This window comes from Quercus lobata, unplaced genomic scaffold, assembly GCF_001633185.2.
Source record: "Quercus lobata isolate SW786 unplaced genomic scaffold, ValleyOak3.0 Primary Assembly Scq3eQI_73, whole genome shotgun sequence".
Classification (NCBI taxonomy): Eukaryota; Viridiplantae; Streptophyta; class Magnoliopsida; order Fagales; family Fagaceae; genus Quercus; species Quercus lobata.
In genome coordinates this window covers 971,785-987,865 of record NW_022154703.1, presented here as the reverse complement: position 1 = coordinate 987,865, position 16,081 = coordinate 971,785, and positions in this window count along the sequence as shown.

Below are 16,081 nucleotides of genomic sequence, written 5' to 3'. Positions count from 1 at the left end.
TAAAATAAATAGCATTCTACCCCATTTCCTAAACTAATTAGGGAAATGCCCCTCTTTTGAAAATCGACTTTTTCAAAATCGAGCTAAGTCCTATAGTGACGTTTTTAAGGACCTATAGTGACGTTTTTAAGGACCTATAGTGGCGTTTTTTAACTCAAGCTCCATGAAATCGAGTTATAGGTAAAAAAATTGCATGTAACTCAACTTCATAGAAATCGAGTTGCAAAATGCCACTATAGGGCTCCAGAAATTTTTTTTTTAACTCGATTTTGAGAAAATCGAATTTCAAAAGAGGGGCATTTCCCTAATTAGTTTGGGAAAGGGGGTAGAATACTATTTATTTTGCCCGAAAAGGGCAGAGGCCAATTTTGTCCATAAAAATAGTTATCATCAATTTTTTGTTCGACCCTCTAAGGACTATTTCCTATCTCCATCATAGACTTATAGTTCATACAAAGACTTATAGTTCTATAATGGAGATAGGAATTAGTTCTTTTGAGGTCACGAACTAGCAGCCCAAAAATTGGACAAAATTGCCTTATGCTCTTTTCACCCAAATTATATAGCCTTATGCCCCTCTTCCCAAACTAATTAGGGAAGTGCCTCTCTTTTGAAACTCGACTTTCTCAAAATCGAGTTAAGCCCTATAATGACATTTTTAAGGACCTATAGTGGCGTTTTGTAACTCGAATTCATGGAGATCGAGTTACAAAATGTCACTATAGGTCCTTAAAAACGTCACTATAGGGCTTCATAATTTTTTTTTTTTTTTTTATAACTCGATTTTGAGAAAATCGAGTTACAAAAGAAAAGCATTTCCCTAATTAGTATGGGAAGAGGGGCATAAGGCTATATAATTTGGGTGAAAAGGGCATAAGGCATTTTTGTCCCCAAAAAATCAAAAGAAAGGTTAGCTAGGATGTAAAATGCAGGAACTGAAGTTCAAAGAATTGTGCCCACTTTTCCTTCTGAAACAAGCGGTGGGCTCAATTCTTGATGAAAGGTGAATAACTAATTAAAAAAAATCATCATTAATGGATATATCTAATTTGAATTGTAAACTTACGATGAAAGCAATTAAAATTTCAAAGTCTTGTAAGTTGTAACTCACTATTTCTAGAATCTTCTACAAAGATATGTCTGCGTTCAGATTCCGTCATCATCAATATCAAATTATTAGCAAGCTTACGATGGAAACAACATCAATTTTATATGATCCACTAGTGATACTCTCAACTTATTATTCATCAATGAGAATTTAAGACATTAGTTAAGCGTCAAATTGGGTTTGCTCAAATAAAAATATAACAAGCATTGGTCAGTGGTCATGACCTAGAAATATAATAAACGCTACGAGCTGTACGTGAAAAGATATCAACTTGGACAATTTGCCAAGTTGCACTCCTTTCATCACCACATAACAGCGGAACAACCCACAAGGACAAATGGGAGGGTGGGTAGATGAGCTTAGGCATAAGTCAATTTCGTATCCTATAGGCCGATATTTATCCGCGTACGCATCCTTTTGTTCTTTCATTTTTCCGGCCTCTTCGTGTTAGGTGAAACTAGGTCCCTCTCTTTCATTTTCCCTCCCTGTTTGACTTTTTTGAATGTCTTTTAAAACTTCTTAGTTATTCGTGCATGTCAATGTGAACTTACAGAAGTGAAGACTAAAGAGTAATTAATTAATACCCGCTACTCACACCATGTGATGGTTTTGTCTTCTAAAGTCAAAATACTTCAACTCTTTGTTAGGTTCTAAAAGTTTAGAACAATTGACAAATCGTGAATACAAATTTGTTTAGATATAGATTTTAGAGTCTATAGGTATTATTAGACAATGCTCAAGGTGATTCAAGTCAAGATTTAAGAACATACAAGCTGCAAGAAGAAGATTTCATAATCTATCTGGTTTGATTGATCGAAAGACAGGCTCGATCGATCGAAAGTCATATCTGCAGAATTTTAATTAAACCCAAACAGCAATTCAAGCCTATTAAGAATTAGGATTTCAGATCTACTTCTCCTAGTATATAAAGGAAACCCTAAGCACGTTTTTATAAGGTTTTTTAGAGAGAGAAGAGAGTGCCTCTTTTATATTTAGGGTTTTGTTTCTTAAAAGCTCTCTTATGTCTTCTATCGGTATTATTACTTGAAAAATCTCAAGATCCGGTGTTGTAGAAGTTTCTGCCTTCTCTAGTCATCAAAGGTGCTAATGATCTAAACCTTCAAGGGTGGTCTTGGAGTCACAAACAGGAGAGTTTGTGTTGCTAAACCTTAATTTGAGTGGGATCTCAAAGTCACAAATGTGGGTGTTTGTGTTTTACAAAGGCCAAAGAAAAAAGGAGTTCATGGTCTCGGAGCTTGCATGTGGTCGTGTCAGTAAGTTTCTACTGGTGGGTAACAATAGGATGTTAGTGGTCTAAGTCGCTATTGTAAAATTTCAATTCTCTCTAATGGATTTGCTTTTTACCTTGAGGATAGCTAGGTTAAATCTTCTCTAGGTTTTTTACCGGTTTGGTTTTTCTGGGTCATCATATTAGTGTGTTATTTATATTTCCGTTGCTATGCACGATATGATTGTTTAATTGTGATAACCTAGATCTGAAATTTGGACTAAATAATAACTTAGCTAATTAACTAGGTTAATCCAATTATGTTTTAAGAAGTCTAAAAACATTAGATTAGTTGAATCAAATAAAAAGAATGAATTTTTGAGAAATCAAATTTCCTCTCAAGATGAGAAGATAAAAAGCTTGGAATAAGAGTTAGTTGAATCTAAAGTTAAAATTGAAAATTTGACTAGTACCAAGCCTGTTGTTGATAACAGAAGTGTTTCTGTTTCTCTTAAACCTAAAACTAAGAAAGTTTATATCCCTTCTTTTAAGAAGAATAATAAAGAAAATACTTATTTTGCTAGGTTAGACAAAGATAAAAGTTCTGATGTAGACACTGAAGTTTTTAAACCTAAGTCTAAACCTACTGTTAGAGAGCATAATCAATCTATTTTTGTGCCTACTTGTCACCTTTGTGGTGTTGTTGGTCATATTAGACCAAATTATCCTTTGTTGAGGCAAAAACCAAAATCTGAGACTAGATTTGTTGTTAGGAATACTGATGTTCCTAAATTTGTTCCTGTTTGTCACTTTTGTGGTGTTTCCGATCACATTCATCCTAATTGTCATAAATTGAAATTTAAGCATTCAGTGTTTCAATCTAAGATATGTGATGACATTTCTCCTGCCATAAGTCCATATAAATTGTTTCATATTATTTTGAAAATTTTAAGTTTGTTGGCTTATGAAAGGAATTTGCAGGATTTCAGTCTTTCTCAGAAGATTGGTGTAATCCCTCAAATACACTCTGCTTCACATGGATTTTCACCTATAAAGCCGAAGACTCGTGCTAGATGGGTGAGAAAAGATTCTCTAAGGTGAGTGTTGCTGACTTGTCTCTGATTTAATTCTTTTAATTGTTTGTGGACATGTCTTTTTTCTGTTTTTGGTTGTTTTGTTTGTTTTAGAATGTTTTTTTTATTTAATAAAAAAAAATCCAAAAACATTGAAAAATTTTCAAAAAGACAAAAATATTTTATTTTGAGTATTGTTTTATTTTTCTTAAGGATTACATGAATTTATGATATCTCTCTTGATTTAGAACATGCTTGACATTGTAGAGAAACCTGAATAGCATGTGTTATATAAGTACTAAGCTTTTTCTGATTTTGTATAAGTATGTACTAGTTTGTACATGTACTTATGGGTTAATTAAGAAATTGATATTTCTTGTTTGTGTACCCTCTATAGCTTAGTTAAGCACTGTCATGCATTGCATTTGCATTGTTCATTTAGCATAATGTGTGCTTTTTGTTTTTGGTCATAAATTTTTTTTAAACCAAAAAGATTTTCGTGTTTTGTATTTCACATCTTGGATTTATAATCAAGATTTGGCCATATTATCTTTACATAACATGTTTATGTACCTTGTTTAGCTTGAATGAGCTTCTTTTATTGCACTATACTAGTTTGAGCTTTGTAATGCATGTTGTGTGAGAGATGTTTATAGTTTTTGATCACTTTGTCCTGATCTTGAAGTCACATGTCTTTGACTGTCGGACTCGAACCTTTTGAGAAAGGCATAAATAACCATCTCACCACTGTTTACTAGCCAATCATGAACACCTTAGTGCATATCGTATAATTTTGTGCTCGAGAAAGTATAGCACATGCACAAAAAGAACATAAGGTGTAGTCTCGGTTTAAACAAATAAAATTGGTATGTATATTATCCCGGTTATTTTAATAAGTTTCTACTCAAATAAAATTAGTGTGTATATTATGAGGCAAATCAAGAAACTTATATGATTGCAAGCTTGTTTTCTAGGAGATGTGGGAGTTATATGATGTAACCCTTTTGGTGATAGTCTCTTTCAAATTCTATGTGATGAATTTTGTAGAAATTGTAATCGATTTCTATTTACATATCACCTCACATGTTTTTCAAGTTTTTGCTAGTTGCACACACTACATAAGTTACTCTTTGCTAAACTTGGTACATTATATTGTGTATGATCTTGTTGTGGTCATCCAAGATTACATGTTCCTGGATTTTGATGCAAAATGTCTTTAATGTTTGAGTTTTAGAGACAAGTTGGTTGAAAAACTTTTTTTTGGAAGATCTGGGTTGAATTCAAGTGTTTTTGAAAAACTTTTAATCTCATACTCATGCATTTCATTCATGAAATATTGTGCTTTGAGAAGTTTTTGCATTAAATTGCTCTGTTTTTCAAAAATTTGATTTTTCCAGATTTTTGATCTATGGAATCTATCTCTCGACCAATCGAAATTGCGATAAAAATTTTTGGTTTGAATCTGCTTGACTCGATTGGTATTCGATCGATCGAAACTGAAAAATTTTTAGTTTTTAAGTATTTGACCAATCTATTTTTTCATGCATCATTTATGTTTAGGATTCACATGCAGTACATTGTTTTATGTATCCATCTTGCAGTTTTGCAGTCATATCTCTCATTGTTTCACAAATAAGATGCATACACGTTGCTAAATTGGGTACTCAACATGATTTACAAATTGATTAATTAATTTTTGAGTCCTTTGTACATTTTAGTATATGCTATTTTTTATGTGTGAACTGCAGAAAATATTTTTCTTAAGAGATATGATGGATAATCAATGTGCTAATATTTTCTCTACTCATGCAACTGTTTATGGGTCACATAGTGTCAAGTTTGCATTTATTGAAAGAGAGAATATTTTTCTTCATGTGTATCCTCAACTTAGTTTTTAAGTTTGGTTTGTGTGTTTTTCTTTTCCCTACCTCCTAAATTTTTCCCAAAACTTGTTTTGTTTTTCCTATTTTTATAGGGGGAGAAGCTTGTTTTTAAATTTTGTTGTTCATAGGGGGAGTTGTCTCTATTTTATATAGAGTTGAATTGTTTTGTGTTCCGTTATTTCTCTATTTTCTCTTATTCTCTGTTGCGTATATTTTCTGTCGAACTTCTAATTGGGTTGTCTTTGTCAGTACGTGACAAAAAGGGGGAGAGAGATTTAAATGAAATGTGGGAATCCTGATTGTTTTGTTTAGGGGGAATTGAATTTGTTTTTGAAAGGGGGAGAATATAAAAAGTTTTTGATGTATCTAACTTAGGGGGAGAGTTAGAATTTACTTTTGTTTTTTGTATTTTGTTTCATATTATTGTTTATATGTCTTTCTTTCCACACATGTGGTGATGTGTTTGTTGAGTGTTTCAGGAAAGACAGGTACATTCTGATCAAGACCTTCTACCTCTTATTGGTAACTTCTTGGTTAGGAGTCTTAGATTGGGATTTGTGATGTAATTGGGCATTTTATTGTATTGGGTTGTTCTTGTATTTGAGCATTTCATTTTGTGTGAAAGTTTTGTCACGAATTACCAAAAGGGGAGATTGTTAGGTTCTAAAAGTTTAGAACAATTGGCAAATCGTGAACACAAACTTATCTAAATATAGATTTTAGAGTCTATAGGTATTATTAGACAATGCGCAAGGTGATTCAAGTCAAGATTCAAGAACATACAAGCTGTAGGAAGAAGATTTCATAATCTGTCTAGTTCAATCGATCGAAAGATAGGCTCGATCGATCGAAAGTTGTATCCGCAGAATTTTAATTAAGCTCAAACAGCAGTTCAAGCCTATTAAGGATTAGGGTTTCAGATCTACTTCTCCCACTATATAAAGGAAACCCTAAGCACGTTTTTATAAGGCTTTTTAGAGAGAGAAGAGAGTCTCTCTTTTGTATTTAGGGTTTTGTTCCTTAAAAGCTCTCTTATGTCTTCTACCGGTGTTATTACTTGAAGAATCTCAAGATCCGGTATTGTAGAAGTTGCTACCTTCTCTAGTCATTAGAGGTGCTAATGATCTAAACCTTCAAGGGTGGTCTTGGAGTCACAAACAGGAGAGTTTGTGTTGCTAAACCTTTGAGTGGGATCTCAAAGCCACAAACGTGGGTGTTTGTGTTTTGCAAAGGCCAAAGAAATAAGGAGTCCATGGTCTCAGAACTTGCACGTGGTCGTGTCAGTAAATTTCTACTGGTGGGTAGCAATAGGATGTTAGTGGTCTAAGTCGCTATTGTAAAACTTCGATTCTTTCTAATGGATTTGCTTTTTACCTTGAGGATAGCTAGGTTAAATCCTCCCCAATTTTTTTACCGGTTTGGTTTTTCTAGGTCATCATATCATTGTATTATTTATATTTCCGCTGCTATGCATGATATGATTGTTTGATTATGATAACCTAGATCTAAAATTTGGACTAAGTAATAACTTGGCTAATTAATTAGGTTAATCCAATTGTGTTTTAAGGGGTCTAAAAACATACACTTTTCAACTTCCAGTAGAGCACTTCATTAACGTCACATCACCATGGTCATTCTCCACATGGGGAATTGATATATTGGGCCCTCTACCCCTTAGTAAGAAGCAGGTAAAGTTTATGGTCATCGCTATTGACTATTTCACGAAGTGGGTGGAAGCAAAGCCTTTAGCAATTATAACGGAAGCCAAAATACAACACTTCGTATGGAAAAACCTCATCTATTAGTTCAGGATTCCACTGATCATCATCTCTGACAATGGACGACAGTTTGACAGCCACAAGTTCAAAGATTTTTGCAAGGAGCTGGGGATAAGGAATCAATATTCCTCCCCTGGACATCCATAAGCAAATAACTAGACTGAAGTTACAAAATGGACTTTGCTCAAACTAATCAAAACCCGACTGGAGGGGGCAAAAGGAGTATGGCCTGATGAGCTTCCAGGAGTTTTATGGGCCTACAGAACGACGGTGAGGACACCAACAGGTTAGACACCCTTCAAGCTAGCGTTTGGAACTGAAGCAGTAATTCCTGTGAAAGTTGGAGTGTCAAGTCTCAGAAGAACACGTTATGGTGAACACAACAATGACGAGGGCCTCAAGCTAGCTCTAGATTACTTACTCGAGATCAAAGACGACGCAACTCGGAGAATGGCCTTGTATTAGGAGAGGATGATGAGGTACTATAATCAGAGAGTAAAGCTGAAGCGTTTCAATCCTGAAGATATGGTTTTGCAAAAGGTTTCACAAGCCACCAAAGATCCAAATGAAGGGAAGTTAGGCCCCAACTAGGAAGGTCCATACAAGATCATCTGTTATTCAAGAAGAGGGAGCTACTACTTGGAGGATCCAAATGGGAAACCCTTGCCCCATCCTTGGAATGCAGAGCACCTTAAAAGTACTATCAGTAAAGGAACAAACCTTCAGCATTAATAAGTTCCAGAATTTGGAACATCTCGTCTATTCATCTACAAATAAGCGGGACTTCAATTTCATTGTTTTTATACATTTGTTCTATGTTCAGTACCTTATTTTAGCACTTTTTGTGTTTTCGTGAAGTATTATCCTTGTAAGCCCCTTTTTTATAAACAAGGATGAATAAAACAAACAAAACATCTACAGAGCTAATTCTTTTCAAATGATTAGATGGCAAACACTCCATAGTGAAAATATCCTTAAATCGAAAAGAAAAGTTCAAAGCACGACAATTATGATAAAAACTCCATCAACATCATAGATGAGTTTAAATCATAACTAAGTGATAAAAACTTTAAGTTTAAATCACGAGGATAAAACCTTCGCCAATATGAATGACAAAGTTAAAAATCCAAATCAATTGATAAAAACTTTAAGTTTAAATCACAAGAATAAAAGCTTTGCCAATATGAATGACGAAGTTAAAAATCCAAATCAAGTGATAGAAACATTAAGTTTAAATCATGAGGATAAAAGCTTCGTCAATATGAATAACGAAATTAAAAATCCAAATCAAGTGATAAAAACATTAAGTTTAAATCACGAAGATAAAAGCTTCATCAATATGAATAACAAAGTTAAAGATCCAAATCAAGTGATAAAAACATTAAGTTTAAATCACGAAGATAAAAGCTTCGTCAATATGAATAACGAAGTTAAAGATCCAAATCGAGTGATAAAAACATTAAGTTTAAATCACTAGGATAAAAACTCCGTCAATATGAATGACGAAGCTTAAAATCCAGTCAAATGGTAAAAACTTTAAGTTTAAATAACGAAGATAGATGACTCAGCCAATAAACATGATTAGTCCAGCTTATAAACTAAGTGATAAAAAGCACAATCTAAGCAATAAAAACTACAAGTTTAATTCGCAGAAGTTGGAGAGCAAAGCAACAATTTAGTAGCAAAAGTTTGTCCAGAATAAAAGCCTCAAAACCAAGAGGCAGTAAAGTAAAAACTAAGGCCTCAAAACAAGGAGGCAACTATTGTTCGTCGAAAGATAAAACCCCAAAACAAAAGGGCAGCCATTGTTTTCCAAATAAATAAAAAAGGAGAAAAGAGAAAACTATGAAAGGGGAACAGTAGATTCATCGGTGTCTTTTCCTTCAGTGACCTCCTTTCCAGCAGGGTCTTTCTCCATAGCATCAACTTCAGCCTCTTCCTGCTCCTTAGCCTTGTTTGCGAGGATCTCAATGTCAATCTTTTCAAAGTCTAAGCTAGAGAAGTCTATGGCCAAACTGTGGTGCTTCATTGTCCATCGAAGTAGGAGCTCGAACCCTTTGAAGTACTGGATAAACTAAAGATCTGAAAATTCATTTGATTGCTTAAACTTCTGGACGACTTTGTCTCTCTCCACGTTAGTCTTTTAGGAGGGCAGCTTGAATCTCTTCGTCCTTCTGAACTACAAGCTCTTTCTCTACACGTAAGGCCTCAGTAAGCTCCTTTATCTACTCATTCGTGTCATTCCTCTCATTCATAGCAACAATTAGATCCTTCCTCAACTTGGAGCATATCTACTCATTCCTCTCATTCGACGAACTCCACCTTTCAGTTAGCCACCACAACCTTCTCTTCCGTGTTCAAATAGTCAGTCATGATGCGCAATGACTTCTTAAGGACCTAATAGAAACAAGCAAATGAGAAGAGAAACCATGCACACAGAAAAATACCAAAGGATTGCTAAAAGAGAAAAACTATGTACTAATTTGTGGATATGACGGCTGACTAGCTCGTGAGAGGGGATGGACAACAAACCCTTGAGTTCATCGTCAGTAATTATGTTGTAAGCATGGCCCATAGTATTAGCAAGATCGTCCCAGACGCTCCTCCGAACCTTGCCTTTTCCTTTCACACGAGTAGTTGGAAGGGTGAAGGGGTGAAGGCAGTCACTTCTAAAGATGGAGTAGGAGAAGAAGGGGCAGTATGAACAGGCGGAAGAGCAACAGTCTCAACTTTCTCGTTGCGTAACTTCCTTTTTTTGAATCAACAGTCAGATTGGACAGGGGTTCATTTGTCAAATTCATGATGCGGGCATACTTCTCTTTGCTATATCTGGTGGCCATTTTTGCTAAGTAAAAAAAATAAAAAAGAGCAATTTTCAAGAGGTAGTTAGGCAAAGTACAGACGAAGCTAATAGAGACAAAATTAATGGATAGACGATCTTATTCTTTTCCTCTCTGCAAATCTTCTCTAAAATGTACTTTGAAGGCTCGAGGCCCAAGTAGCAGTTACAGATGACGAGGATCAACAAGGTCATCAAAATCATCAATTTCACGAGCGTAGGCAAGGACAGCACAGACCCAATGGCGATGTCTATCTTCTAGGTTTAGACGATCAAGAGCTGCAAAAAATTAGAAGGAAGACATCATTAGATGAGCAATCACGATATGAAAGAAAAACAAAAAAAGACAATGGAAATGCGCACCAAGTGCTAGGACTTCCCATTTTCGTAGTAATCTTGGGACTTCCCGCCAGAAATCGTCAGACAAGGTTTCCCAGCCCATTCCAGAAATGAAAAAGTATCATGATTTCCAATCATGAAAGGACGAAGGGAAACCCCTAACAATCCTAGATTTCCTATCCCAAGGTAAAAGTTCAAAATACCTATAATGGGTAGAGGCTTTCAAATGGTACAAAGACAGAAATTTGTTCAAAGTTATCATCTCCCCATCATAAGCAGACATCCAGATAGACATACAACTTATGATTGTCCTCCAAGCATTAGGGACAAGTTAACCAGGGGCGATCTGAAATTCACGCACAAAAAGTTAGCCTTGTAAAAACACACCTCTTCGTGAGCAAAGTTACAAGCTTTCTCACCTAGGCGAGGTAATTTGAAACCTCTTCTTAAAACCATTTAAACGCTTCTCTTTCAAGGAACAAGACTCCAAAAGAGCATATAAGGGAAGTGAAGACGAAGATGAAGGCAATTTTGAAGCAGCAGTATCAACTGCCTTACTCAAAGATTCTACGTTGGAGGACAACCCAATCTCCAACTTGTTGGACCAAACATCATCTACCCTATACTCAATGGTGGTCATCTCCGAATGGTATTTTATTAGAGATTGATGGATTATAGGGTAAAGAGAAAGCAAAACGGGCCTAATAGCAGAAAAACGAGACATAAACAAGCCTACTTGGGGACGTTGAATTGAAGAATATTCTAAGAAAACCCCCAACCTAGCAAAGAAAAACAAAACCGAGGGGCACTCTTGACTAAGGAATTCAAAACCAACCATCAAAGCATAGGGAAAAGAGGCATTACCATGGAATTTTGAAGTATGGAGAGTTCTTAGCACTCTGAAGTTCAGACCAAATAGGGCAGAGGAAGAGGAACGGTTTTCTCTAAAGGGAAAAATTGGAATTAAGGCACGCCAAAATCAAGGAAGTCTCACACACACCACGAATAGAAACCAACATGTGTTCATTTCTAGAAGATCAGTTGTTTTGCATTTAAGACGAGAGACAGATTTTGGGAACCAAGAGGATACAAGTCGTGACGTCTGAGCACATTCCTAAAATCGTCCAAATTCTTGACGACCAAGGAATGGGGGGGCAATTGACGAATATCAATCGGAGGTTGTCTAGCTTAAAGACAACCACAACCACATCCAAGTTGGGGATGAGCATAGGGGCAAGACCCCGTCCGTATACCCTATCTGTATAGATGAGACAGGCCTGCACTTATTGAAGGTGCAAATGAATGCCATCAAGATAGCTGACAAGGAATAAGTGCGCCGAAATTGTTACAAAGGCAATGATGGCCCAACGGTCATCCGTTATACTTTAAATAGAATCTTCATTGTCAATTAATGCTATGTTTCTTCCAAGAGAAAAACGCTCAGAGGAGCATTAACAAACATAACAACACCAACCTGAAGCAAACTATAAAAAGGGAATAGAACTTAGGTAAAAGGGACATGAAAAAATTGATATACACTTGTGAGAGAATTCTTTGAGAGCCATTTAGCTAACTTTAGCATCAGAGTATTCTCAACTGGCACTACGCCAGTGAAACCTCCATTGCCTTTCTTTTCTTGATAAGGTCAATTTTCGACTTCATCAAAAATGCTCAAGGCCACGCCTGAAAAGGAACATACCATTCAAAATGTGAATCAAAAATACCTAACATTGTACATTGCAGTGTGAGAAACTCATAAACGAAACATATCCACCAAATTTTTGTACTACGTATAGACACAGTCAGACCAATGATCTGTTGTTATTTCTGTATTTTTTTTTTTTTTTTTTTTTTTTTTTGTTTAAAATTTCTGTCAAGACTAATGATCATGAATCTAAATGTGAGATAACGAACTGGTGAAAATTTGGCATAGCTTTAGAACCCTTGAGCGGAAGCATTTATTAACAGAGAAAATGCTAAAGCTACCGTAGAAACTAGAAAGGCCATTAATTACTTCTGTGGCTATTAAATTTGAAGGTAATCACATACTCGCAGATAATAAAAAAGCATTAGGGCTTTCTTTGGTGTTAAAGATGAAAAAGTGGAAATAAAAATGTTGTGAAGATAGAAATAGTAATCCCAGAGATACAACCAATCACATATCTTTTTTTTTTTTTTTTTTTTTTTTTTTTTTTTTTTTTTTAAAGAATCAACATTGAGTACTCTTTATTTAAGTTCTAGAAAAATCAGCAACAACATAATTGAATTGTCTAGCGAAACAAATTCCATCCCGACTAAGAGAGGAGAAGAAAGTCTAGTTCTCCTAACTAAAGCATAGGCTACAACATTACTCTGCTGCCTAATATTATGAACGGTCTTGACACAAAAAGTGGTGAACGGTGGGTTCAAGATCGTGGGTTTGGCTTATAGGTAGTTGTATGTGAGTTTTGTTGTATTGGAAGGGGTGATTATTGTTCTGCCGATCTTGTTGTTGCAGCCCATGTTTTATGTTAATTTTCTTGGTTCTTGTCAATTATGTTCATTTTATGTGTTTTTGTTTTATGGGTTTTGAATTTTCTAGGATTTTGTCATTTGGATTTTGCAAAGTTTGTGGGTTGCTAAACTTTGCGGGAAGAACATTGTGCCTTCAGTAGCTAAGTTTGTTGTTCAAGGTGGGTTTGTTCAAAATGCGATCTACGTGTGTGTGCTTGAGTTTGAGATTGCAAAGTTGCCTTTGTGTGTGTATACTGGCCTTTTTTGATCCGGCTCATCCTGTTAGCTTTCCACCACCATAAAAATTAAAAAGACCAGTAATCAATCATTTTGTAATTGCCAAGACTCTTATAATTTAACTGGTTGACACGTTTTGGTGTTTTTAATAGAGATAATTAAATTTGAAATTCTCATTCTCCCAACGATTGAATTATTAAAAAAAAAAAAAAAAAAAAAATCCCTTCACATTTAAAACAGAAAGTACTTTTATGGTAACTAGAAGTGCTAGCTGTTGACAAGGAGATTAAACTAAAGTTTAGCATATACAACGTTATCGCATATAATAAATAATTGTTTAAAATTCTCAATCATTTATTTGACTTTGTTCATGCAAATATTATATGTGTTTAATGAAAGGTGGTATTCTAATTTAACTGGTTGACACATTTTAGTATTTTTGGCAAAAATATTCAAATTTCAAATCTTCTAATCTCCCAATAATTGGATTATTAAGAAACAAAATACCTTGGCAATTAAAATAGAAAGTACTTTTGTAGTAACTAGAAGTGCTATTGACAAGGAGGTTAAACTAAAGTGGCGCAACGTTATCGCATATAATAAATAATTGTTTAAAAATTTACAATCCTTTATTCAACGTTGTCCATGCAAATATTGCAATGTTTAATGAATGATGATATCCTAGCTTGGTCCTTGCACGACAATTTCTGCATTTGCGGCCCAAATGCGTAATAACTAGGGTTTGTTAGTACTAACCTGACGTGATAACTAGGCAGATTTTCCCACCTTATTACCTAAGCAGATGTACTAATTTTATAGATTTCTAGATTTCCCCACAGATTGAAACATATGGCAAAAAATAACGACTTGCTTCGATTTGTATGTATATTCTAATTAATATATCATTTGAATGGTCTAATTAATATATAAACAAATTAAATGAATACTCATGATCTTTATAGAGAAGTGTGGGGCTTTTAGCTTGTGCCTGGTGATTTTTCGAAGTCTAGGAAGCCCATGATCTCAAAAAATCTAATCTTGAATTGAAACAGTTAAGTTTCAATTCAACCTTATTATTTTTCTCTATTGTTTGCTTCTTCTTCTTCTCTTCTTTTTAAGAATTACGGTTAAAGAATCATCAGCAGTATTTAGAAAACATTTGTTCCGAAAGTTGTTCGGTGCAGGGCATATGAAAATAAAATATTAGCTGGGGTCAAGGATTGAGCTGAAGCATGCACTTCAAATTAGACAAATGCTACTCACACGTCATTGTTTTATAGTTTTTTAATTGAAAAAATCTTTGTAGATTCTTACGTAGATCTTTCCTTAACAATTTTGTTTATTTTATGATAAATGCTACAGTTACAAATTATTTTACAATATTTTTACAAACTGTTAATGAAGCCGATTTTTAATAACTCTCATCTAAACTCAACAATAACATAATTTTTTTTCACTTACCAATAACAATTCGCCACATCAATAGTTTGTAAAAAAATATTATAAAATAATATGTATTTATAAAATTTTCCTTATTTTTTTTTTAATTGAAATTTTGTATTATCTATTATTAACAATTTATCATATCGATGGTTGTGAGAAAGGATGCAACTCTATAGTTATTGCTAAAAACTGTACTCTCTAAAAAATAATATGGAGCATTATCTTATTTTTAAAATAAAAGACCCAGTAAACTACTTAGGAGAGTTTAGCATTGTAGTACTAGAAATTCCTAAACCAAACTTTATTTCCACCGAATTGATCTTGTACATGGAACAATATCCATTAATAATTTTTTTAGGTTTTGTTTTAGAGTCTAAACTTTCGACTACCATTAAACACTGGTTAAGATTATTGACTGGTGAAGTGTTTAAAATACAAGTAAAACTTTGGTATAGCTCATTTGGTGAAGTACACTGAATTTTCTAATTAAATCCAAATACTTAATTGATTATATTTACAAATAAATCACAATCAATATTATCATTTTCAAGTACAATTAAAATCAATGTAGTTATATATTTAAATTTAATTGGAGAATGTAACGTACTACACTTAAAATAATATACCTATACAATTTTAAGATTTCCCCTTAAAAACCCATCAAAGAAGCGTACTAGCTCATCCCATTTCAGTCCACCATTGTAAAAACTAAAAAGTGTATTAGTCAATCCCTAGAAATTAATATAGAAACTTTTTTTTTTCCTAGGTGAAAACATCATTTTAGTCCCTACATTTTGGGCTCACAGTCAATTTGATCCTACATTTTAGTAGCAGTCAATTTGGTCCCTCTTATTTTCAACTTACACTCAATTTAGTCCCTACCGTTAACTCACTAACAGAAAACGCTTACATAGCAAATGGTTTACACAGTTGGCATACCTAGTATTAAAATATTAAATGAGATGCTAACATGTTTAAATTTTAGTAGCTGATGTGCCCCATCAGCGCTTAAATGGCAAATAAAGTCACGTTACCTTTTAAAAATATATATATATATATATATTTTTTACTGATTTCTTTTTTTTCATTATCTTTAGTTTTTCACTTTTTCTTTTTCTTTTAGAAACCCATAGTATCACAATCCAAAAAAAGAAACCCACAGTATCATAAAAAAAACGTATGAACTTTGAATCCCTTTTTCTTTTTCTTTTTTTCTTTCATCTATCTTTTAAGCTTTCATCCCCCTCTCTCTCTCTCTCTCTCTCTCTCTCTCATTAATCATTTAATCTTTTATTCATGGCCAAAGAACCCATATCCCAAATTCAAACTAAACCCCAAACCTTACCCAGATCCACCAACCACTCATCTTAGATCCATCCCTTTTCTGTTAAGCAAATCTTTGTGAAAACCTTAACCTGCAAGATCATCCCTCTGGAGATGGAAAGCTCTGATATGGTCAAAACATGAAGGCCAAGATCCAAGACAAAAAAGTCATCCCTTCCGATCAACAACCTTTAATCTTCGTCGGAAGGCAATTGGAAGATGGTCGTACTCTTGCCGATACCTTTCTTGATGGTCATACCTTTCTTGACTGATATCATAATCTTTTTTGTGATTGAAAGCCAAATTGACGGTTAGAAATAATGTGATCTGTGTTGAT